This window comes from Myodes glareolus, chromosome 27 (assembly GCF_982192425.1).
Source record: "Myodes glareolus chromosome 27, mMyoGla1.1, whole genome shotgun sequence".
In the NCBI taxonomy this organism is placed as follows: Eukaryota; Metazoa; Chordata; class Mammalia; order Rodentia; family Cricetidae; genus Myodes; species Myodes glareolus.
The window spans coordinates 39,633,735-39,660,063 of record NC_142052.1 but is presented as its reverse complement, the minus strand read 5'-3'; the positions used below and the strand labels follow the sequence as shown (position 1 = coordinate 39,660,063).

Sequence of the window (26,329 nt, the reverse complement as noted above, 5' to 3'; positions counted from 1 at the left end):
TGCACAACCCAAAACGTCTGGATCTCGTACAGTCGGTTGTATGTCTGAAATCCTCAGCGTCCGAGAGTACCGTCACCCTAACTTGACCCCTTAGAAAGAGACGTGACTTTGTCTGGGTCTTTACCTCCTTCCTGTGCCCTCAGTCCTGTGGCTGAGGGTGACTCACTGAGCAGTCTCATACTTCAGGCCAGTACTTTATCCGATTTCACACAAGTGGCTTGCTGATTCACTTCCCACCTTGATCTTGGGGGCCCAAGTGTGGGCAACTTCGGGCTGCTGACGACTTCCCTGGCCTGGTCATGGTTGGAGTGGGAAGTGAACTGGACTAAAGATAACACAGCATCACTAGCTTCGAAGGGCAGACTTCATGTTCCTTGGCTATCTGATCCACAGCTGCCTTTCCCTTGGCGTAGCACACTTAATAAAAAACCCAGAGACAGATATTGGGGTTCAACCTGGAGATCAGAGAAGCAAACAGCTTTAGAGAGCTCTTACCTCTAAGAAACCCTCAGAATGAAAAAGCAACTTGTATCGCATCCCGCCTTAAACTCCTCTCTCTAGAGCTGGGATTAAAGGCCTGCACCACCATCATCTGGCCTCTATGGCTAACTAGTGTGGCTGCTGGATTAAAGGTGTGTACCGCCCAGCCCTGTATGGCTGACTAGCGTGGCTGTTTTGCATTCTGTTCTTCAAGCGAGCTTTATTTATTAAAATACAAATGAAACATCACTACACCTTGGCTTCCCAGCTCTGAGTAACACAAAGGGGCCTGCTTGTTGGGGTTTCTGTCCTGCCCAGTACCCCACAGCTGGCAAGCCCCAAAGAAAATGACACAGGTATCTCCATAAGTTATAAAATTGATTAGCCCATTAGCTCAGGCTACTTATTAGCTCTTATAGCTTATATTAACCCATTGCCCTTATCTATGCTAGCCACATGGCTCAGTACCTTTCTCAGCAAGGTTACATCTTAATTCTCAGGTGGTCTGGGCAAGAATGGGTGGAAGCTTCCTGATTCCCAGAATACTCCTGTTCTCATTGCCCCGCCTCTACTTCCTGTCTGGTTGACCCACCTATACTTCCTGCCTGGCCAATCAGCGTTTATTTAAAACATGATTGACAGAATACAAACAATTCTCCCGCACCAGCTCTGCTCTCTTGGTGTTCTTCACTGTGGATGGCTAAAGCATCTCCAAGGTATAGAGGATGAAAGGGAATGGGCTCTTATCATGGTCTTTTTCTATGCCATGTTCCCCAGTGCCTCTGACTTATTTCCTCACTAAGACCTGCTCTGCAAGCCCCAGTGGCTAGAGACTCTGAGGAAAACCTTTGAACCCAGCTTGAAGATCAACCCCTTCCCACCCCCGGGCTGGTCAGGTTTTGACGCTTTAAATGATACGGAGGGCAGGATTTGGAGGACGTCAGCCTACCGATGAGACTGTCATTTTAATGTGGATTTGTTCTGTAGGTTCTTCAGCTCTGTTTTTAGGGTCACTCATTAGTCCCTTGTGAGTTTAGCTGTGTCCCTTTAAAATAGTGTGGGATCACAACGGTGTCTCTGCAAATAGCTACCTTTGTGGACCTCAGGGAAAGCAGTGTTTGCTACAGAAAACCCACAGGTTAGTTATGATAGGGTGGGAGCAGCTGCCTCCGTCAGTGGTTGGAAAACCTCCCGATGGCTGCCCATAGCGTAAAAACAAAGCGCACCAACAGAACGTGGATTCCTACCCTCCCAGAGGCCTCCTAATTACAGCCTCACGCTGCCTCTGGCCAGCAAAGCAACTGGTGCCTGGGGACTTGAGGCGTCTGCAGTTTCACGTTTCTCGAGACCATGACCTTGTGCGAATGTGCTTTATAAGAACAATTTGAGATGACCAGAAGAAACGACAGCTCTGATTTATCTGTGTCGTTCCCAATCTCCTGCATGTATTTTAGCTAATGTTAGTTTTTGCTACAGTGTAGCCTGAAGGTGGTATTTTACCCTCCCCTTTGGAAATTGCTTCCCTGTGAACACAGTTGCTTTAATGTTTCCCTTCAGGAGCTGTCTGCCTTTCTCGGTTAGTTATTTACAAGTGCGTTTTCATTTGTTAATTGTGCGTGTGTTCACGTATGTTCACACACACGCCACAGTGTGCGTGCGGAGGTCAGAAGCCAGCTTGAAGGGGTCGCTTCTCTCCCTCTACCATGTGAGACCAGGGATGCATTCGTTCAAGTTTGGTGCCAACAGTATCTGCGGGCCATCTCATCACCCCACCGTGTTTTCTGTAGCAGGGTCTCTCCTTGAGACCGGCGCTTACCCTTCAGACTAGGCCTGGCAGGTCGGCAAGCCTCAGGGATCCTTTTCTCGGCCTCCCCAGTATAGGTGTTAGGTGTCACAAGTACCTGCCACCGTGCTCACACCTGTCACCTTGACCCTTAGAAGACTCCGCCGGAAGATTGTTGTGAGTTTGAGGTCAACCTGGGCGACAGAGAGATTCTCTCTCTCCAAACCCCAAAAGAGGAAGAGTTAAAAGGGGAAAAACCATAAATGAGATTTCAAAAACCCTAAGTTTTAAACGACTCTCTCTCTCTCTCTCTGGTTAATTTTAAATGCATGTTTTATTAATTTTGATATATATCTAAAATTATTTTTTTGCGAATTGCGTATGTGAGTATACCATATTAAATCATTTCTGTCCTTTCTTCTCCCTCTCCAACTCTTCTCATGGCCTCTTCCTCAGTGATTATTATTGATATACACACCCACACATATACATGCATATATACAAAACCTGCTGTGCTTGCTCTAGGTTATATTCTCAAACATAAATGTTTGAAGTGAGGATTCACAAATAAGAGAGAACGTGTGACATTTATCTTTCTGGGTCTTTGTGACCTGACTCGGTGTAATATTTTATAGTTTTATCCGTTAAGTTTCATGATTTCATTTTTCTTTTCAACCGAGTAATTCAAGTGTGTCTATCTACCGAATTTTTGTTGTCCATCCACCGACCAATGGACATCTAGGCTTCTTTCATTTTGGAGAGAGAGACAGTGAATGTGGTGGAACGTTGTCTCTGGGGAAGGCTGTCAAGTCCTTTGGGTTTATGCCAAGGAGTAGTATCACTGGAGAGCAGTGCAGTTATTTTCAGCTTGTGTAGACGTCTCCATATTGATTTCCATAGGCATAGATCTATTTTTAGCTTTGGGAGACTTTTCCACATCGATTTTCATAGCGGCTGCTCCAGTTGAAATCCTCACCAACAGCGAACTGAGCATTCTCCTTCCCCCCAATTCTTTTCTTTTAGGGGAACCCCCAAAGAGACAGGGTGTCTCTCGCTCTGTAGATCAGGCTGGCCTGGAACTCAGCATTTGTTGCGGTCATTCTGACTATGGTCAGATGGACTCTCAAAGCGGTTTATGTTTCCCTGATGGTCAAGGATGATGAACACTTTAGAAATCTATTTCTTAGCAATCTGTGCTTCTTCTGAAAACTCAGCTCAGATTCATAGCCCATTTTTTTTTTTAAATTTGAACGGATCAGTTGTTTTCTTGATTTTTTTGTATATTCTGGGTATTAATGCTCCAAAGAACATGCTGTTGCTGAAGATGCTGTCTCACATGCTGGGATTTCTCTTCATTTGATTGGTTGTTTTCTTGACTCTACAGAAGTCCTTCGGTTTTATGAGCTCCCATGGTCAACTGTTGGTCATTTTCCTGAGTGAATGGGGTCATATTAAAAAGTTTTTTTTTTTTTTTTTTTTTTTTTTTTTTTTTTTTTTTTTTTTTTTTTACTGCACCTGCATCATGTAGGCAACTGTCCATTTTGTTCCAATAGGTTTCAAGTTTTACATTGAAGTCTTTGATCCATTTGGAGTTGGCTTTTCAGCAGTGTGGTAGATACAGCTTTAATTTCATTCTTCTTAATGTGGACATCCAGTTTTCTCAGCGCCATTTGTTCAAGCTTCTTTCTTTTGTCCGTTGTATATTTTGGGTATCTTTGTCAAATATTATATATCTGTTTTATATCTATATACCTATATATTTACATATAAATATAGGACTTCCGTTCTGTTCTGTTCTTCTACATATCTGCTTTTATATCAGTTTTTTATGCTTTTTTCATGACTATAGCTCTGTAACATATCTTGCAATCAGGTGTGGCAATCCCTCCAGCCACGTTCTCTCGGTGTGCTATGAACTTCTCATGGTCCGTGTGCTTCCATGTGAACTTTAGGGTGTTCGTCTTTGCGTTCGCGCTTCTGTTTCTGTGAAGAATTTCACTGACATTTTGATTTGGATTGTATTAAATCTGTACATTGCTTTTGGTAGTGTGAAAATGTATTTCCTTTGAAATTGTAGCCTGGCCAGGACTCCTATTTCACCTTTTCCCTTCCCTCCTTTGTGCCAATTGGCCAGTCATGTCAGATTTTGAAGTAAGGCTGCTAGGGACAGGATGAGGTGCAGTCACCAACTGTGTCGGGGATAAAAGACAGACACCGTGTTGGCCCCAGTGTGTTGCTGGCCTGGTTTCTGTCCTGGAGCATCCTGTGTACAAGAAGAATTGCCTTGATGAGATTCTTTCACTTGGTTTGCGTGTTCTTTTTTGGGAGACAGAGATTATTTATTCTTTGTTTTTATAGTAGCATGACTGTTTTTACAATATTAAATCTGCCAATCCATGAGCATGGGAGATTCTTCCTTCTTCCTATGTCTTCCTCAACCTTTCCCTTCAGACCTTTAGGGTTTTTAATTGTCTTTTTCTTCATTGGTTATGTTTATTCCTAGATATATATGTTGGAGGCTCTTGTGGATGGAAGTGTTTCCTTGATCTCACTGAAGTGTATCTCATTCTATATTCATATGTAGAAAGGCTGTGGTTTTTACTAAGTTGATTTTGTGGTCCTAGGACTTTGCTGAAAATGATCATTTCCAGACGTTTTCTGGTAGAATTTTGGGAACCTCAAATATAATCATGTTAGCTGCAAATAGGGATAATTAGATTTTTTTTCTTATTTGCATTCCTTTAGTTTTCTTTCTTTCTTTCTTTCTTTCTTTCTTTCTTTCTTTCTTTCTTTCTTTCTTTCTTTCTTTTGTCTTATTGCCATTGGTAAATCTTCAAGCACCATATTGAAGCAGAGTGGGTTGGTTAATGATTAGCCCTGCCTCATTCCAGACATTTATATGGCTGCTTAGAGTTTTTCTCCTTCTGGGTTGACACTGGAGTGCATTTGTCATACATGACCTTTCTTGTGTGGATTTATGTAGCGTGATTAATAAAAACCCAGAGACAGATATTGAGGTTCAACCTGAAGGTCAGAGAAACAAAACAGCCAGCCGCTGAGTCTTACCTCTATCTCGGTCCAAAATGACGCTTCTGCCTCTAGGAATCTCCAAATAAGACCGTGTATAAGAATTGTCTCCTCCCCTTTTATATTCCTCTCTAGTGCTGGGATTAAAGGCATGCACTACCACCGCCCGGGTTTTGTGGCAAACTAGTGTGGCTACTGGGATTAAAAGTGTGTGTCACCACTGCCTGATCTGTGAGGCTGACCAGAGGGGCTGGTTAGCTCTCTGATCTTCAGGCAACCTTTATTTATGAAAATACAAATGAAATATCGCTACAAAGGTCTGTTCCCCAGTCCTTTCTCTAGAACTTTTACCTTGACAAATGTGTAGGCTTTGTTAAAGGCCTTTCGGCATCAGTTGAGATGATTGTGTAATTGGTTTTAAGTCCATATGACTTATGAAATGCATTGACTGGCGTGCTTTGAACAGAAGATTCACTGTTAGAGCGTGTGGGTGGGACTTCTGTCTGGGTGTGGAAGGGCATAGGGCATGGATCTTGAATCTAGAATAAGCCTGGGCATAAAGGGATAGCTGGCATAGATGAAGGTTATGGGCAACTCAGCTGGTGCACCCACATGTGACTCTAGCTGGGTCTGGAATTCGGGGTGTAGATGTCAAGGATCTGGGGGTATTCACTAGTCAGGTTAGCATTTAGGTGTGACTCCAGCGTGGATTCAGCATGGGCGTGTGGCCTATTTATGGTTTTGTGTGTGTGAGAGAGATAAGAGGCTCACTAGATACCATAGACTGGCCTTATGCTGGCTACTTTTATGCCAGCGTGACCCAAGTTTCCGAGAGAAGGAACCCTCAATTAAGAAAATGCCTTAATTGAGCCAGTTAAACATAGAGGGCATTTTCTTAATTAGTGACTAATGTCCATGAGTCCCGGCCATTGTGGGTGAGGCCACGCTGGGCTAGTGGTCCTGGGTTCTCTAAGAAAGCAGGCTGAGCAGATCAATAAACAACACCCCTCCATGACATCTGCATCAGCTCCTGCCTCCAGATCCTTCCTCTGTTTGAGCTCTGTCCTGGCTTCCTTCAAGGATGGGCTACAGTGCATCATCAGTGAGCCAAATAAACACTTTCCTCCCCAACATGCTGTTTGGTCTGAAAAAATCAGGAGTGGATCCTAGAGCTTGTTTCTGCTTTCTTCAGATGTGACCGTTCTTCACCCTTGAAGTAAGAAAGTTTTTACCTTATTTTTTTTTTTATTTTACAGGCGCCCACAGTTGAGAGACTGATTTTTTTTAAAAATGACTCTGGATTTTTAAAGAGACTAAATTTTAAAGTGTTGGAATTTGGAGAGGCTGTGGGCTTTTTAAGTTCTTTTGACTTCCTTGCTATTTCATTTTAGGTAGGGTCTCACAAATGTCTGCAGGCCAGCATGACTGTTTGTTTTCACTTCCTGAGCCCTGGCATTTGCAGAGACGCGTCACTGTTTCCAATTGATGTGGCCTTGTGCGTGCTAGGTAAGCACTCTGTCAGCTGAGAGCAGCCATGCCTCGTTTTCTTGCTTTTATGGTTGTTCTATTATTCCATACCTTGGCTCATTTTTTTTCTTCTTCTTATGAGTCATTTGTTCCAATTAGTTTTTATTTTTTAAAGATTATAATATGATTATAGCGTTTCCCCTTCCCTCTCCTCCCTCCTGGCCCTCTCCTTCACCCTTCCTAGCTCTCTTTCAAATTCACGGCCTCTCCTTTTATTAATTGTTGTTGCGTGTGTGTGTTGTCCTAATCCATAGATAAAGCGCTCAGGCTGTATAATGTTACTTGTGTGTATGTTTCCAGGGCCGACCTTTCGGTACTGGAATACCAGCTGGTGTGCTCGCCCTGGGGAAGACGTCTCTCTCCCACCACCAGCCTTCATTTGTTGCTGAAGGTTCTTCCAGTAGGGCTGAGGCCGTGTGGGCTTTCCCTGTCTACACTGGCCTGTCTGCTGGTGTTAGCGTTCACCTTGTCATTTCTGTCGGAGTTCTTCTTTAAACCGCAGCCTTCATAATCACGTCATCGCCATACTGTCCCGTTATCATCGTTTTTATTCACTTTTATAGACACGTCGTCCTCAGTTCTCATGATGCTCTTTGCTACAGTCTCACCTTCTTGTATTAATTGCCACATGGTGGTATCACAAAATAGAGGTTTTAGGATGACCTTATTTATAGATGACTTTATAAGAGACTGACGGGAACTGACGTTGTTGGCCCCTTTCTCTCTTCTGGTGTGAGGGGACAGAACAGCGAGTTGCCACCTCGAAGCAAAGAGAACGAGCCCCCAGCAGCTGTCAGGCCTAACCAGACCTTCTTCTTGGGCTCTTTGTCATCAGAACAAGGAGCGAGGAATCCCTGTTCCCTGTGAGTTATGTAGCCTCTGATGTTCTGTTAGGGCAGATCATACTAAGACAGTCCCCTCTTCTGTTCTTGACCCAGTCCTCTCCGGTCCAAGGTGTCAGCTCTGGGTAATGGTCCCATCATTCTCTCTCCAGGTCAGACCTTTCTGGAAACTTCGATTTTCAGGTTTTCACCAGATTATCTCCAAGTGACTCTTAACATTTTCCCTTCTCGCGTTATTTATTTTGTGGCGTCGTTCTTCAGAAAATAGGAAGTTGTTCTGGATTCTTCCTCCTCTTCGTAAGCAAACCCTTTCCATCTCTGAGGCCTGGTGGAGCTTCCTCCTCCGTAAACCATGACTTCTCTCCTCACTGCGCCCAGCCCTCATGCTAGGTTGAGTCAGACTTGCTTCATTTTGACTTGAATTTCGTCAGTTGCCACCAGGGTTGCCACCTATCCAAAATACAAACAGAACCCACTCAGGACACGGAGAACAGAACCCACTCAGGACACCGAGAACAGAACGTCTAGCCTCGAATCGCTCGGTTAAAAGTTAAAAATCTTGCTTGTACCTTCAGAGCCTGTCATCATTTGGCTCCTCAGTATTCCGTGTGGTAGTTTCGCCATACATTTCTTCTCCCAAACCTGCTTGCACATACACAACACACATATGCACACAGATAGTACATACAGGTGACTATGACACACACACACACACACACACACACACACGGGTGGGGGAGCCTTTCCTTTGCAGATGAACAGATCATTTACCATTTTTAATCTTTTGCAAACCTGTGTTCCCATACACAACACTCATATGCGCACAGATAGTACATACAGGTGACTACGAGACACACACACACACACACACACACACACACACACACACACACACACACTGGTGGGGGGACTTTCCTTTGCAGATGAACAGATCGTTTACCATCTTTTAATCTTTTGGTTTTCCTTATTTTGTTTTGGGTGTTGCTTTGGTTCCGACAACAAATGACTCTTGACCTTTCTTCTCCCCGTGACTGCCTTCTTGTGGTTTTCCTGATTTTAAGGCCTTGTCTCCGCTGAGAGCAATCCCTCCACATTCTGAATGTTAACACTTCTGTTTTCAAGTCGCTGGGATGCTTAGGCACAGAGAGGAGAGTGATGCATGTCAGGGAGCAAAAGTGATGGTCCAGGCAGTACAGCGGTCCAGGTCGTAAGCTTCTGTCATACAACAGTGCACACATTGTTACCATATGTGTCCCTTCCTTTAGGTTGTTTGACCCAAATGTCTGACAGAGAGACTGAAGGAAGGACAGGCTCATGCTTGCTCGGAGTCTCTGGGTTGTTGGTCCTTCAGGATCGAGAAGGTGTGGCTGGGCAGAGCGGTCCCGTCAGAACAGTCAGAGGCAGAGAGAAGGGAAACGGTGGTGTCTCTCCACTTTTTTCTTTGTCTTTTTTCTTCTGTCTAAAGTCCTTAGCCCATGCATGGAATGTTGCTGCCCAAGTTCACAGTGGGTATTTCTCTGTCAGAACAGATGAGTCTGGTATTCTCCCATCCCCCAACACATATACATAATTGTAACAAGAAACCACAAAACCCCAAAACTAGTCATATCCAGTGAGGAAGAGAAGGATGCAGGTCCCTGGTACCCCATTTCCCATGGATTAGGGAGGCTGGTTCTAATGTTATACATACTCAGGACACAGATGTGTCATGACTGGAGCCCAAGTTAAAAGCGTGTTTTATTATTTGGTCTTCTGCATACTGTGGGACCTGCTGGTCCGTGAGATTACAATTAATGGACCGCTTCCACGGCCTTCTGTTATGGTGGACTTTGTCCTGGGCTTGCAAGCTGCCAGGTGGTTGCTGGGTTTGTTGATGTTTGGGGAGTTTTATGTCATTACACTTTGCCCCACATTTCTGAACCAAAGCAGCCATCCGGCCTGCTGCTTCCAGGCTGGCTACTTGTTTCTGTTTTGCCAGCAGGTGCCATCTGCTGCCGTGTGTGCCGCCGGAAGTCTGGAATTGTGGCGAAGAAGGGAGTGGGGCCGCGATGCTCAGAGATAGCCTTTTATCTTCCGCCTCTTCGGTGGTACAGCGAAGAGTGCAGCGAAGAAGTGCAGCGTAGGTGGGCATGACTCAAGCGGGACCCAAGGGCCTTACAGAAGAAAGGGAAGTTGATGTTTGTCCTCGGTTGAGTTCTTGCTCCCCGACCGTCCTCCACCTCTGAGATCATTGCATTACTGAAGAATCTGTACAACGCTACTACCATATGGCCACCCTCGATGGCCTTACTGTTAGCTGTCTCTCCTCATGTTCCCTTCATGACCTTCCTTGCCTCCTCCTCATTCAATCCTCCCATCGCTCCGGAATCATATCTTTTATTTCTTCTACCGTGGGAGATCCTCTCCTCTTCCCTTGCCTCTCACCCACTAGATAACCTCTGTGCTTATATGGATTACAGTGTGCCTATCAAAGACTGAAACACTAACCTCTGCCTATAAGAAATACATACAACATTTGTATTTTGAGATCTAGGTGACCTCATCCAGGATGATTTTTTTTTCTAGCTTCTGTATTTGACTGTAATTTCAGGGTTTCAACTTTGCAACCGCTGAGTAATATATTGCTGTGTAAGTTCATGACATTTTCACTATCTAGTCATCCATTGATGGATGTCTAGTTTTCTTCCCCAGTTCATGTTATCATAAATAGAGCCACGATGAACATAGCTGAACAAGCATCTCTGCCTTGTGATGAGGCATTCTCTGGGTATATGCCCAAGAGTGATGTGGCGGTTTGAATGAGGCTGGCTCTCGTAGCCTCATAGATTTGAATGCTTGGTCACCACAAGGGGGCAGCACTGTTCGAAAGGATTAGGAGGCGTGGCCTTGTCAAAGGAAGTGTGTCACTGGGGGTGGGCCTTGAGGTTTTGAAAGCCCAAGCCAGTCCCCATGTCTCTCTCTTCCTGCTGCTCCAGATGTAAACCACTCAGCAGCATATCTATGTGCATTCTGCATGATCCCTGCCGTGACGATAATGGGCTAACTCTCTGCAATTTAAGTAAGCCCCAACTAAATGCTCTCTTTTATAAGAAAAAACAAAGAGTCTGCACTATGTCCTAGAGCTTAGTTCATTCTGATATGTGACCCCGTAAAGGACTTCCATTAACGTAGGCAACAAACGCCCTAGCTTGTGTGAGTTTTGTTTGTTAATTATGGCGTGTGCTAGTCAGCGTTGCTACTGTCGCCAGAGTCCCTGACAGGCATCAGCTTAGGGAAAGAAAAGAGGCTTCGTTTTGGCTCCGTTTATAAAGATATCGTCCATCACGATGCAGACGGAGCAGTGACGGGCAGTAACGTCACCAAAACAATCAGGAAACCGGAGGCCCAGGTAGGGGCATGGCTGGAATCCCCAAGGCCCGTTCCCTAGCTACCCACTTCCTCCAGCATGGCCCCCACCTCCTAAGGGTGGTACAGCATCCCAAGATAGCGTCACTCGCTAGGACTGAGTACCCAAAACCGTGAGCCAGTGGGGGATCTTTTACAGGGGAATGATAGAAGCAAAATGGTGCCATTTTCTCCAGAGTCCTTGGCCACACGCTCGGGCACTGGACAGCCTACTGCTTTCCATGAAGTGGCCCAGGTCTTCTTTCCGGGATTTTCTTCTTTGTTTCTCCCACTTCCTATAATACCTGTGGTTCTCAGGCTGTCAGGTATGTTAGAGTTACCCAGGGCATGTCAAACTCTGCAGACACGTGGGCCCAACCCCAGAGAATTAGTCTTGAGAGAGACTGGGGTCCCTTGTGTCTCCAGCACCAAACTCCACCTAATTGTCATACATAGTGCAAAGACCGCTGCCTTAATCCCTGTGCTTTATTCGTGCTGAGAAGAGCGGCTCATACTTCTGAGGACTCAAACGCTGAGCCTACAGATATCAAGTAATAACCACTTCACAGTTTGTGGATTAGCGATGCCATGCGGCTGTTAGGGACGTGCATGCGAAGGCTCCAGATGCCATTTCGGTATTAACGATGCCGAGCCTTTACACTGATACAGACCGGGGTTTGTGCAGGTGGTTTCTGGAGAGAACGCGTTTGGCAAGTCTCAGTCTTTACCCACGTCCTGATCTTTGCTTTCTGCTCCTGCATACTGTTAGATTTAAACAATCAAATAATCCTGGACTGGGCTGTTTAATTGTAAGGAAAAGTTAAATTAAATATTTGGTGAATATGGTGATGATATGCATTGAGTGCTTCTTGGGACTTTGAAAACATTGTATACTTTAAAAATAACGTTGAAAGATACGTTACCCTGCTTGTCTTAACTCCCACAAAACTCCAGTGAGTTAAAAAGGTGGTACTTTCACATTTTACAGATGAGATGCTGAGTCCCAACTCTTTACAGCATGTATAAGTGTGTGTGTCCATATATGTATGTACGTGTGTGTATATGTGTGTGTATGTGTGTGTGCATGTCTGTATGTGCGTACATGTGTTTGTGTGTATATGTGTATATGTATGTGTGTGTATGTTTGTATGTACATGTGTGTATGTGTGTGTGTGGTAGTCATCTTTTCATTGCCATGACAAAATACCCAAGGAAACTACTTAATGGAGGAGAATTTATCTTGGCTCATGGCTTTCTATGTTCTTTGGAGCTCGTGACTGCTTTGTCCAGTGTGACAGACATGTGGCGAGCATCTTGAGAGGGCATGCTGCATGATGTCAGAGCTTCCCGCTGCCTGGTGGGGGTGAGCGTGGGGAGGTGAGGGAAGAAACAAATCAGGTGTATCTGCCCACAGTGTGCCTCCCTCCTTACATCATTGAGGCCACGCCCCTTCATTTTAAACATCACCTCCAAAGCAGTGCCAAGTCATGAACCCATCAGTAGGTTAACCCATTGCTAAAATAGTGCTGTATTGTTCAACAGGTAAGGTTTTGGGGGTGTCGTATCCTGACCACATATACAGGAGATATGGGGCGTGGGCACTGCTCTCTTCAGAGCTGTACCCCTCACAGAGCTGGGCCGGAAAGCTGGAGATGGGATGGGAAAGGTTTTTGCCAGGTAGGTCACTTTGGAAAGCACACCAGGTTTTCAAGATCTTCACATTTCATTTTCACTTCAAAGAAAAATCTTATCTTTGAAGCTAAAACTTGCTTACCTTTTTCATGTTCATCTTGTGGTTTCCATTGATTCCAGAAGTGTAATTAGAAGGGTGTTTGCCATCTTTCTTCATTATAAGTGATGGGGGTTTTATAATTTGAGACTATTTTTAAGGGCCACTTAGGCTTCGGTTTTGCACGGAGAACCGCTGGGGTGGGGGTTGGCTTGTGGCAACCCTAGAGATTGCACTAGGCTCCCGACACCTGCTTGGGAAGTGAGATGGCAGAAGCAATGATTTTGGACCAGTTCCGAGGCCCGGAAGCATGATTACAAAGCTGGGGTTTCCAGCAGGGCTCCAGGTAGTCAGGTATGGCCTTGAGGATGTCTAAGGAAGCGGTGACAATGGGAGATGCAAGCACTGGGCTGGCCTTGAGCCCCCTCGATGACATCAAGGACAGGGTCTAAGCAGCTGGTGACTCCAGGGATCTCCACCCACACTTTACCTGGTCAGGGGCTTCCTGAAGGCCCTGACGGCAAACTTGGCCTTGCTGCCCAGCTCTTCCGCAGTTCTAAGGATCTGATTGTACTTGGCCAGGAGCTCAGCTCGGCAAAGGGCGGCAGTGTTGATCTGCCCAGTGCGGGCCCCCGCCACCAGGTGGGCAATGATGAAAGTCTCCCCAGTCTCCCCAGAGCAATGGGACGCCATGATGCCCCAGCTATTGGACAGGGTCAGCATACACACCTGCAGAGGCTCCGATGCAGAGCCAATCTGGTTCAGTTTGAGCAGGGAGCAGTTACAGGACTTCTCACTGAGGGCCTCGGCAATCCTTTCAGGGCTAGTTACTGTGAGATCATCCCCAACCGTGTGGATGCCTGCCTAGCCGGACACTTCGGCCAGCTTCCCAGTCATTCTGGACAAAGGGGTCCTCAGTGGACACCACTGGACACTCCCGGATGAAGGACTTACACAGGTCAGCCCGCTGGTCAGATGTGATGTACCCACTAGAGTCATCAGACTTGAAATGCAGGTCATACCTGCCAAACCTGAAGAACTCAGAGACGATCACGTGCATGCCAATGACAAGTCTTCCCAATTGCGTTCTTGGGCAGCTCCAGAGCTTCTTTGTTCTCCAGAATGTAGGTGCAAACCTGCCCTCATCACCCACCTTAGTGGCATCGTTCCCCTATTTCTGCTTGATGGCATTCGTCAGGTTGTGATGACCTCTGCCGCAGTGCACGTGGCTTCCAGAAACCGGACGCCCCCACAGGGAGGATCGTGGACTCCTGCATGGCCAGCTCGTTGCCAGCATAGGAACGTCCATTGATCATACTGAAGGCTGGGACGGACAGGATGGCTTCAGGGTTGCCAGCCAAGTCAGAGATGTGACGGGAGAGGGGCACCCCCTTTTCTGCGGCGCCAGCTTTCCAGGGAGACAGGGACACTCCCAGGACGGCATTTGTACCAAATTTAGATTTGTTTCCACTGCGGTCCATTTCAATCATCGGTTTGTCCACCTTCTCTTGTTCTGTGACATTCAGTTTCTCATTACCAGAGCAGGCGCGATAGTTTTATCGATGCGCTCATCAGTCTTTGAGACACCCCTCCCCCCGTAGCGCGTCTTATCGTCATCACGGAACCGTAGGACCTTAGAGATGCCCGTGGAGGCACCGCTGGGCCCGGCAGCTGGGAAGAGACCTTTTGAGATCAACCTCAACAGCGGGATTTCCACGGGCGCCAAAGATCTCTCGGGGACCTTGAGATCAGACACGGCGACTTTCTGGCCGTCGGATCGCCACTCAGAAGAACAGAAGTTCTGCAGACACCGGGGAGGGCGTGTAGAAAAGACATGCATGCGAGCCTGTTCCCGAGTTGGGGCAGACTGAGGGGCCAATGACAATGGCACTGGGATTTGTCTCTACTGCATGTACTGGCTTTTGGGGATCCTATTCTCTTTGGATGTATACCTTGCTCAACCTGGATGTAGTGGGGAGGGCCTTGGACTTCCCACAGGGCAGGGTGCCTTGCCCTCTCTTAAAATTGGAGGGGGGTTGAGGGAAGGGTGTGTGGAGGGAGTGGGAGGGAAGTGGGAGGAGGGGAGGAAGTGGGAATTTGGATTGGTATTTTTTAAAGTAATAATAATAATAATAATAATAATAATAGAATTTTATAATTGAACCAACTTTGCATACCCACTTATCTTATGGAACAAAGCACAGGGAAGGTGACAGGCATTTATTTAGCATTTACTAGGTAGAAAGCGCTGTGTGTGTTATTATATCCCATGTGTTTTTTTATCTGTCACTTTTCTCAAAGACACAGTGAAGAAGCCACAGTTACCATCATCTGGCCAGTGAGAAGCTGGGACTCAGAAGTTCTGGGATTTTGCCTGGTGATCGACTGTGAAGGGGGACTTCAATTAAGGCTGCGTGTCCTCCCAGTGAATGGTTTTAGCCACCAGGGCATTCTGAAGTGGTCATCCAGTAAGAGGCCTTGAGTTTAGATGCGGGAGACGACTGTAAACTGGTTCAGTCTCTTCTTCTGGAAAGAAAATAGGACTTCTATAATGTGCAAGATGAGACTAATCTATTAATATCAAAGGCTTTGATCTTAGGAGTGAGCCGGCTTTGAAGGTGGCTTGAATTGCCGGGATTCTATGAAAATTGAGATCTAGTGAGTATACAAGATGATTACCTGGATAAGAGGATTTAGGCAGATCACTTCCTTCAAAAGCCTCTGATTTACCCTGAGGTCAACTACCTGATGAAGCCACAGGGAGATGTCCTGGGTTTGCGTTCCCTCTGACAAGACGGGCTGTGTGAGGTCTCATTTCTGCATTGGAGACATTAAAGCTTACTTTGGGGGTTGTTGGGAGGGTCAGGGGGTTGCTACTAGCATCTCTGAGTCTAGGAACAGTGCGGACAGAGTTCATTGTCTAGGTGTTCATTTGAAAGCAGAGGCAGCTCACTAGCGAAGGACTGGGTGGCGGCTGACTAGACCGAGGTGGCAGAGGCAAGAAAGGGGAAAACCGGGCGGGGGGGGGGGGGCTCCGGACCCAGAGCCGGGAATGCTCCTGAAATGCAGGCTCGCAGTTCTGAGATGTGGCCTCTTGCAGGCCGCAGGCCGAGGACTCCACTTTGAGCAGGATGGGTCAGGTTCCTTACTGGGGAGTGACTGATGATGCTTAATCCAGTTTCCTGATCAGGTGCTCAGGTATACAGGAAGGGGGAACATCCGCCTGTCAGTTGTTAAGAAAGCTGTGCCTTCTGGTTGCAGTATCATTGTTGTAGAAGGCACAAGACATTGGCACGGTTACCTAGACTCTCAGGGCTGGCTTGGTGGATACCTAGTATTCAAAATCTACCACTCATCTGTTTGTCTGTCTATCTATCTATCTGTCACCCATAAGTCTGTCTTTCCATCTATCTATTATCTATTTTATATCTCTCTGATATCTATTTGATATCTGTCTGTCTATTACCCATCACTCTGTCTGTCTTCCTATCTCTCTGATATCTATTTGATATCTCTTTAATGTCTATTTGATATCTCTCTGATATCTATTTGATATCTCTCTGATATCTATTTGATATCTATCTATCCTCATCATTGTTATCTGTCATCTGTCTGTCTGTCTGTCTATCATCTATCTATCTATAATTTATATATCTGTCTAGTTATCTATCTATCTATCTATCTAGCTATCATCTATCTATCTATCCATCTATATATTATCTATCTATCCACCTATCCATCTATCGTCCATCTATCTATTGATCAATCGATCGATCGATCAATCATTCATCCATTATTTGTCTGTCTGTCTTCTGTCTGGATCACTCTCTGGGAATTAAGTGATTCAACCCTAGAAGAAGGCATTAGAAGAATTCGTGTGTGTAAGACATGGGACATAAATCTGCAGAACTACTGCCTTAGATGAAAGTAAGGACCCAAGGGAGCTGGCATGTGGCTGCCAGGCCTTCACATCACCCCTCCCTCCTGATAGCTCACAGTCAAATGAGCTCCACAGTGGCCCAGCTGACCTGCAGGAGTGACGCATTTTAATTTCTCTACCAAGCTTTTATAATTCTTGTGTGGTGTGGCACTAGATCATGAGGAGTCATCTTAAGCAAAGATTCTATTCTATAATCAAGCGATCAAGCTAAAGGCATCTCTGGAAGGGATGCATTACGGTAGAACCGGTGGGTCTTATTGGAGTGCAGCTTGAGACATTTCAAGTTTGAAATGTGATTCTCGCTTAAAAGTTTGTCATACCATTACATAATCGAGTAATTTCTTCATCGTGTGCCTTTGGGAGCCAAGGTTCCTCCTCGATCTGTTATAAAATCATATGAGAAATGAGTATGAGCTCTCAAATTGTTATGCAAGTCTTTAGGGAAAATTCCTAGTTGTGGACTTAGGTCAGTTTTCATGACAAAAAAATTTCAATGTGTACAGCTTAATTTTTATTCAGAAATACGGTACTATTTTCTTCATTGCTATTGCTGTTCACATAGTAAACATAGTGAAGTCATTCTTTTTATAAAATTAAGTTCTGATCTGCTTCTCTACTTAAATCATTAATTTGGTTTCTTGTTTGAGTCTATAATGAATACAACTTGTGACCCCAAGTGGTTGAGCAAAAAGAGTAAAGAAATCAAGATTATTGTGTTATAGGGCTTACAGCATAACTGTAGGGCCCCAGGGTGAGTCCTCTAACCCGGGCCTCTGGTGGCATTATTGATGTGGTTGTCCTCAGAGCACAGAAACACGGATGTGGTACTAGGCAGGTAGCTGCAAGTCCCTATGGTACTAGCTGCTTCCGAAGTAGGAGGAAAGATTCAATCTTAAAGATCTGGAGTATGGGAAACCAACCTGAACTTTGCTTTCAGCCAGGGATAGGGTTCATCTAAATTGCCTGTGTGCAGTGGAGTTCAATGGCACTTGTCGCTGCCGACATCCGTGACTTTGTAGGTGGAGACTGAGAACCTGCGGGCAGTGACCGGGGTGAAGCTGGTTGCTTGGTACACAGGACACATAAAATCAAATTGGCCCATTCCTTCCTCCACTTCTCATTTCCTCCTTATTCCCCACACTTCGTTTTCAAGGATGCTGCCTTCTTATGGGTGACAGATATCTGAGAGATCGTGATGAACAGTGTTACCAGCGAGATGGACAGAGTGCTGATGTTTTGAGTCTTGTTAGTGTTCCTATGTCCTCTCTATTGTCTATCGGGGAGTGGGTATATGTTAGGTGCTGTCAGAATTTCTGTATAGGTGCCCTAAGACCCAGCATATCTTGGAATGAATTCATTTGGAAAAGTCTGTAAAGAAAAAGGACTGCATACAGTGAAGTCATAGAGCTGGGTCATAATCCATCTTTCTAGATCATTACACACACACATATACACACACACACACACATACATACACATACATGCGTACCCACACATACACGCACCCACACATACACGCACCCACACATATACACACACACATACATGTACATACACTCACACACATACACGCACACATACACACATACATGCACACATACGCACTCACACACACATACGCACACATACACATGCACACGCACACGCACACATACTCATACACACATACACACTCACACACACATACACGCACATGCACACGCACAAACACACACATGGTAGGGAGAGGATAACCATTTATAACTCAACAAGGAAGACCACGAACCAACCCTACTCTGCCTTCTTGATTTTGAACTTTTAGCCTTCAGAATTTTGAGAAAACAGCTTTTTGTTGTTGTTGTTGTTGCTGCTGTTGCTGTTGTTCAGGCATCCAGCCTGCCTGTGTCACTTTGCTTTGGCAGCCTGAGAAAATAACACAGTAGGTCACAAACATTTTTAGAATTAATAGTTATCTTTCAGATTTTCCTGTGGACTCACTGCACTGTGGCATTTTTCTGCCTTTTTCCTTGGTTCCCTCCTTTCCTTGGTTTTTTTTTTTTTATGCAGCCCAAGCTGGCCTTGAACTTGCTATTCCCCTGCCTCCGGTTCCTCAGTGCTGGGATTCCAGGCATGCACTGCCGTGCGTGATGTGAAATTTTCTTAGATTGTTGACATAGCCAAGCAGTCATCTTCCTAGGAAGTTATTAATAAGTCTTGCCAACATTGATGGAATAAGGAAGCGGGTGGATGAAGAGACGCCCCCTCCCTGCAGGCCGTTCTGTAGCTTTAAGTAGCAAACTTCTTGCTTCAGAGGCTACTCCTTGTCTCCGTTCAGGTTCAATATACATATCATTTCTTTGTGCCCCCTTTTCTCCATCACTCTCTTCTGACTATCTCCCTTATTTTTACTTAAGGGTTCCTTCTCATCCTGGTGTGATGGCCGTCACCGTAACCCCACAATTTAAGATGCCAAGGCTTTGATTTCAGCTTCAGAAATGGAAGCTTCTTGTGCATTTGTCGTGGCCCGCGCTCTCTCCTTTAAAACTGCCCTGGTTAGATCACTTTGCGTGCCCTGGAGGATTCCATGGATTCTTCTGGTTCAAGTGGCTTTAGCCCCTGGGCCTGGCTTGGCTGTCCTCTGGTGTGTGCAGGGTATGTGAATATTGGTCTCTATGCTCCAGCCATTGATAGACTGGTCTGTAGACTCCATGATGCAGGATGGGACTCACATTCTCCTGGATTCTGTGCCTTCCATCTTAGATAAATTCTTGCTATGTGAATAAAGGAATGAGTGAGGTGTTGGCATCTGTACAAATGCTTTTGGGTCACCAAGAGAAGTCACTTTGTAAATTGCTAAGGTGCCTGGACTAGTTTAGGCATTGTCCAGTTTTGGGCACCATGAAGCCGGTGTCTGGATATCGATACATAAAAACAGGTTTAATTCAAGATGCTGCCTCCCAATATTCTGGAAGCTGGAAAGTATAATGGCCTTCTATCTCTGAGCTGTGAACCCAGGCGAGCGGTGATGAGATTCCATGTCAGAGCAAAGGCCTTCGAGCGTGGTGTGGGGTGTGGGGCCACGTCCAAAGCCAGGAGCAGATGGATGCCCGAGCTCCAGGAGCTGGAGGGAGAACACACCCCATGCCATTCGGTTCTATTTGAGGCATCAGCAGATTGAGAGATGCCCACTCGTATCGGTGAGGGAGGATCTTCTTGATTCCAATCCCACTGATGCCAACGCCAGTCTGCCTCTGCCTGAAAGACTGCCACAGACACTTCCAGAAATACCAACACAAAATTAGCCACCACACATGATCGATATATTTTTAGATTAAGTTCAAAATAGGTTCATTAAACTGGGAAGACTCTAAAAGAGACCTTGTAAACTCAAACTGAGATTGGCAGGGAATTTGCAGAGTCGCCGTGTTGTGCACTTGAAGCGATGTATGTATCTTTAAAAACAGAGTAAAATTAGCTTGGTGCTCATAAGATCATCTCCATGCCCCACAATAGCAAGCATGCAAGTGTATTTGCTACCATAACAATATGGAAATATTTAACATGAGCCATAAAAATGATGCCATTTGGTATAAATAAACTGCCTTCACACTTTGCACTGCAGTATCTTAAAAGACAATAAGACAAACTTGTCATTTAAACAACTGAATATAACTAATAATCAAATATATATATATACACATACATACATACACACATATGCATATACACACTTGTGTGTGGTTAGTGTTAATTGTCAATGGGTGTCAATTCAATTAGCATGGAAACCTTTAGGCACATCTGTGAGAAATTATTTAGATTAAGATTAGCGTCTGGGTGTGCCTCTGCCAATTAACCGCTTTAATTGAGTTGGGGAGAGCTTTCTGCTGTAGGGTGGCACCTTGTCTCCTGCAGGGTCAGCGGCCTCAGTGATTTCCCTTGACCCGTGAGCCTGAATGAGCCCTTTCTCCTGTTGACTGCTTCTGCCAGGGAATTTTATCACAGCCAGAGGGAAGAGGCACACACACACACACACACACACACACACACCACCACCACCACCACCACCACCACCACCACCACCACCACCACCATCACCCCCACACCCCGGAGGAAAGTGCTAACTTGTTAAACATCTAGGATATCAAACACGAACATGATAGAGGACGTATTTCTGGTGGGAACATAGAAACTTACAGAGACTGGCATGGCCGGTTGCACACAGTGTCTGACCGACAGATTGGGCCCTGAGCTTTTGCCTTCCTGTCTTTGGGTCCGTCGTCTGTCTGTTTTTCCTTGCGATGTAAGTGTCTGTAAGGAAAACAATTCCTGGGTGCAAGTTGAGTGAAATTCTACAATATAATCACTGCAGTCCTGTTTGTGCTGGACACTGTAACCCTAGCAGTTCCTAGATTGTCAAGATGAGATTTAGCCAGAGAAAATAAGAACACAAGAAATAAGATAAGAAAAGTTTTATTTTATAACAAATAAGTATATTTAACACAGTCTTACTAACCTAGGATACGGCCAACTCCCCCTTCTCTTAATGTTAGCCTACAACCTGAATGGTCAGCAAGAACAAAGCTTACTTTAGAGATTTTTTTGTTTTTTGGTGTCTCAACTTCTCAGGTTTTAATTTCATTTTTACAACGATGGGGGTTGAACCCAGGAACTTATGAATGGCAGACCGCTCTCTACACCTCCCAGCCCATTCTTCCTTATCCCAAAACATAAACTAACGAAAGTCACATTTTTTTTGCTGTTGCTTTGTTTCACCAAGTTCATGGTAGAGAGGCTCAGAATGAGTTGTTTGCTAGTGCCTAAGGCTTAAACCTCTTTGAAAATGGTCTTTACCTTAAGGGACTATGGACTATGGAAAGGATGATAAAAGCCATCAGTGACATGATTGACCTTTAGTATTTTAGTAAGTCGTATAGCAGATGTAGAAATGCAAGCATAAATATTTGTTCTTGTTGTCAAGTACTTTTTGTTTAGTTTTTTTTTTGTTTGTTTCCAAGTCTTAACTTTTATCTTAGGCAGGACTGCAACTCGCGATGTAGCCAGGCAGGCCTTGATCTCCTGGTCTGCCTGCCTCAGTCTCCTGCATGCTGGTATGACGGACACAGTCACCACACTGTCCGGACTTTATGGAAGGCATGCATCTAGAGAAGAATGCAGGGAAAGAACGAGAATAAAATCGAGGGGGTTCAGCAGCCTGGGGCTCTGGAATCCTCACTCCTCGGGCTGAAACCGAGACACTACTCCTGGGTAGCGCTGTCAGACTTGAAGATGTTCGAATCTTTGGGCTTCAGGTCTGAAGCTTTTATGATACTTAATATGGGAATGACCAGTGGTCGTGGGGTTGTGAAAATTAAAGGTGTCTCCATCTACAGAGTGGATAGAATAATACCTGGAGCATCGCGATGGCTCAGGTGATTTTACATGGCCTTGTGTAAAACTGTCAGGTGAGAGAGGAATTTGGGAAGCCAACAGCATCCAGCCGTTTGTTATTGGGTTATGGTGACAATAACTCAGCTCCCAGGAAGAATACTGACTGGGATCGGCTATTCTCGAGTACTGGAGAGGGTCTGACCAATTGGGGTTTATCCCATGTCTTGCCCAATTCACTGACGTTTAAGCTTCATTGTAGGTTATTGTGAATTCTAAATAAGACAGGTTCAACAGATGCACACAGAAGCCTGTTGTTTATTGATTGGATGAAGAAGTTTCTCAGGAGCTGAGATGATAACGGGATCAATGTTTACCGCCCTAAAGAAGCTCGTCGTTTAGGGACCCTCCTCAGTACACAGCGTGGAAGAGCGGGCATAGTGCCTAGCATGTAGCAGATCCTCAGTGAATAGTGATGTCCCTTTTCCCTTCCCAGGGAACCTGTGTGTGAGAGACCCGGACTAATGCTGGCTGGCTTGCCATGCATCTGCTTAGGGTAGGAGGTGGCAGATTCCAAAGAGCTAGGATCCAGCCTGTAGTTAATAACCATGGTGGAGTTTGCTGGCTGTGTTGTCACCGTGGCCGAAGGAGAGAGTGGCCACACGAGTGGTGTCCAAGCGAGTACGTGGAACTGTGTACCTCAGAAACAAGGCAGCAGGCTATCTCACTGTGATGGCCTGCTCAGCTCCTGGCAGAACAGACGAAAGTCAGCAGGCCCAAGATGAATCCGATTTTAACTGTCGACTTTGACCTCGTTACTCATAGCATGTGGGCTCATCAAACAACACCTACAGTGGTGTCCTCCAGGCTCGGTAAAGGGGTCGGTGTGGAGCTGAAAGAGGAAGGACTTTTACCCTCAGTAGGATGGGTAAAATGGCTGCCCAGGGCTGGGCACGTGGTTCCAGGCCCAAGGTCCTGCGATGGTGCCAACCGAAACACTTGTGTGTGTGAGTGTCACAGATCCACACAGGCTGGATTCACAAAGGATCTTAGAGGCTGGTGATTCTGCCTTCTCAGGAGGGGAGTCGTGACTCAACCAAGTTTAAGTCTCCCTGGAAGGAGAGCTGGCTCTTGGGCCAAAGTATCCAGGTTTTCTTTCTATTCTGCCTGGCAATCGTGTGATGCCAAGGAAGACTAGTTTTGGCTTGCTGTCTGTCATCAGAACGCTGTCTTTCTCTGGCAGCCATTCTTCAATTCCCAAGTAGTACTGCTGGCTACTACTTTAGGAGGCTACTACATTAGGAGAGGCGGGTGACAGCAACTCAGCTTGGTATTACAACAATATTCGAATTATACAATAGTGTTAGTTCTTTTAGTATCCTGAGGAGTCATTAAATGTTCTTTGAATAATGATTATTTTAAGGTTTCAGTGACTTTCAGGTTTGAGTCTTGCTATATTGGATACAAGATGGAATCTCGTGACTTTATTTTATTTTATTACTTTTATTTGTTGAGACAGGGTGTGATGTCACCGAGGCTAACCTCTATAGCCTGATGTAGCCAAGACATAGTTAAGCTCTGTCTTGAGTCTCTGATCTTCCCGTCTTTACCTGCCAGATGCTGGGATTATAGGCATGTACCATCAGGCCCGGGGTGATATGGGGCTGTGGACTGAACTTGAACTTCAGGCTTGCTATAATCCAGAGCTCTGCCAGCTGCTGTGTGTCCCCAGCAGCTTTGTTCATAGTTTTGTTTTGTTTTGTTTTGTTTTGAGACCATCTCGTCATGTAGCCCGAGCTGATTTGGAACTCAACCCTTTTGCACGGGCCGCTCCTGCCTGGCTGGTGGCCTTATCCTTTATATTTAAATTTATATTATATATATATATATTAAATTATATTTAATTTTATAAAGTTATTAGGGTCTCTAGAGACTGTATACTGGAACCGCTTGCTGTTTCCAGTGGAGGCATTAGACTTGGAGAAGTAAACTCGGTCACCTGGAGTCCTAAGCAATTACTTGGTAGCAGAATGTGATAAAGAACCCAGGACTGCCCAGGGATCTCTCACTCAAGAAAAACGTCAACATTGGAATGTCGTCCCTTAACTGTGAGAGTACCATAGCATCATCAGATTGATGTGTGAATCTTGGCTGCTGTATGGAGGCATCTCTGCAAATAGAAATGATGCTAATACTTGGAGCCTAGAGGTATAAAAGAAATAAAACATGAACAACGGAAAAAAAAAAAAAGAACCGAGGACTGTTGCTGAGGTCAGGAGTAATTAGAATTTCTGGTTGGAGGGAGCAGGTTTGAAAAAGACGGTATCTCCCCTTTTTACACAATTCTCTATGAGTTCTGCATGATGTTTTCCAGACCCACCCAATGTTAAGACTTGCCTTCCCTACTCAGCAAGGATTTTTGCAGTCCTTTGGTATGGAGGCCACCATGTAAGCATCTTTGGAGGAATCGTAGAGGTGTAAGCCAGCCTGGTGGAGAAAAAAATCCCAAATGCGGGACAAGGTGGGGACTTTCAGACTCAGAAGGTGCTTCAATAGCCTGAAGGCCATGGACAGCGGCAAAGGATGCCTTATGTTTGCAGAACCCCAGGACAGATAGCACAAGCCTGGAGCTCAAGAAGAAGGAGCTTGCCGCTTCCCAAGTTGAAGAACCTATCAGGGCGGTTCCCGTATCCTTCAGTGCATGTTAGAGGGTGAACATAGGACCTGAGAGAGGTTTGGCTCCAGAGAGGCCTAGCTTGGGAGAAGAACTCTCTCTGTGGGAGACTCTTGGGATGGTCCCATTCAAGCCCACGGGAGTAACGAAGGGCAGGAAGAAGCATGTACGAGTTTGCACTTGGGAGGCAGTCGTGGAATAAGAAAGGGGGGGGGGATACAGAAGTGGGGAATTTCCTGCAGGCCCCAGGTGTGCCAGTCAGCCTGGGATTATGACCCGTTATTTTAGATACATATTCTGAAGGAAGAGTTAACACCGGTGACTTAAACCATGTCGTCTCTGGAAGATGTAAGGCAAGCAGCTTAGCTCTGATTGAGACCCCGCGCTGAGTCAAAGCAAGATTTCCAGGCAGATCTTCAGTTCTTTCCTCTTACTGCGCACTGAGTGATGATGGGTCACGGAAACCACACACATGTCCGTGTCACCTCTCGTGAGTTCATCATGGATGAGCAATGCCTGTGAGTTTCCTGAGAGGGAGAGTCTTCTGCTGGTTTGCACTGTGAGGTGCAGCGTCGCTCTGTGGGTGGGGAGAGCTTCTGCTCATAGTTCTCCAAAGCCTTTCCACTCTGGGCGTAGAGAAGAAGAGTGTTGGGGCTGGAGAGGTGGCTCAGTGGTTAAGAGCGTTGCCTGCTCTTCCCAAGGTCCTGAGTTCAATTCCCAGCAACCACATGGTGGCTCACAACCATCTGTAATGAGGTCTGGTGCTTTCTTCTGGCCTGCAGACATATACACACGGACAGAATATTGTATACATAATAAAGAAAGAAAGAGAGCGAGAGAGAGAGAGAGAGAGAGAGAGAGAGAGAGAGAGAGAGAGAGAGAAAGAAAGGAAAAGAGAAAGAAGAGTGTTCACTTGGCCCGAGAGTGGAGCAAGCCCGAATGCATCTCCTTTCCAGCTCTGAGCAAGCCTGCGGCTTCTTAATACAGTGTCGTTAATGTGCACCTTAAAGAGCTGGGGAAGCCAAGCAAGTGCCGTCCTACCTAATTTTAGAACAAGAAGCAAGTTTGTGGTCTTCAGAGCTCCTTAAAAAATTCTGCTGCCAAACACCTGCCTTCCCATATGCCACAAGTTCTTAAGTAATCTTAAAAGCAAGGACGGGCGTTCACAGAAAGAGTTTAGCTCCACCTTTAAGGCCGTCTTGAAGCTTGCTCATGCTTGCCGTCACCTCCCGACTGCAAGCGGAAGAGACAGGCAGGAGGCTGAAACGAAAGCCTTCGTTTCCTTCTGGGTGAAATATTCCTTCCCCAGCTCACGTGAAACCCGTGTGTTGAGTGGCCCTCGATCAGCGCTACGCATGGATGCATATGCACACGTGTTTAATGTACCTTGGCCCAGTGGAGCTAAGCAAGCATGGAGAGATGGCAAAGCCGAGGTATCCCCGGTGGGCGGACAGTGGGGATGCTGAAGATGGCGTCTGTGGCAGCGAGGGCGTGCCCACCACCTTAGCCAAACCTGCTTAAGCAGCATGGCGGTATTTTTTTTTTTCTCCTGTCACTGACAAGTCTAGGCTGGGTCTGG

General features: G+C 45.7%; 1 protein-coding gene and 1 pseudogene across 2 annotated transcripts in view; one reads left to right on the top strand and one right to left on the bottom strand.

The window, feature by feature from the left end:
• Nucleotides 1–26,329, top strand: part of Hecw2 (HECT, C2 and WW domain containing E3 ubiquitin protein ligase 2) — a 337,940-nt gene that overhangs the window by 87,030 nt on the left and 224,581 nt on the right. The gene's annotated exons all lie outside the window — the stretch shown is intronic.
• Nucleotides 13,259–14,262, bottom strand: LOC125414171 (alpha-enolase pseudogene; annotated as a pseudogene).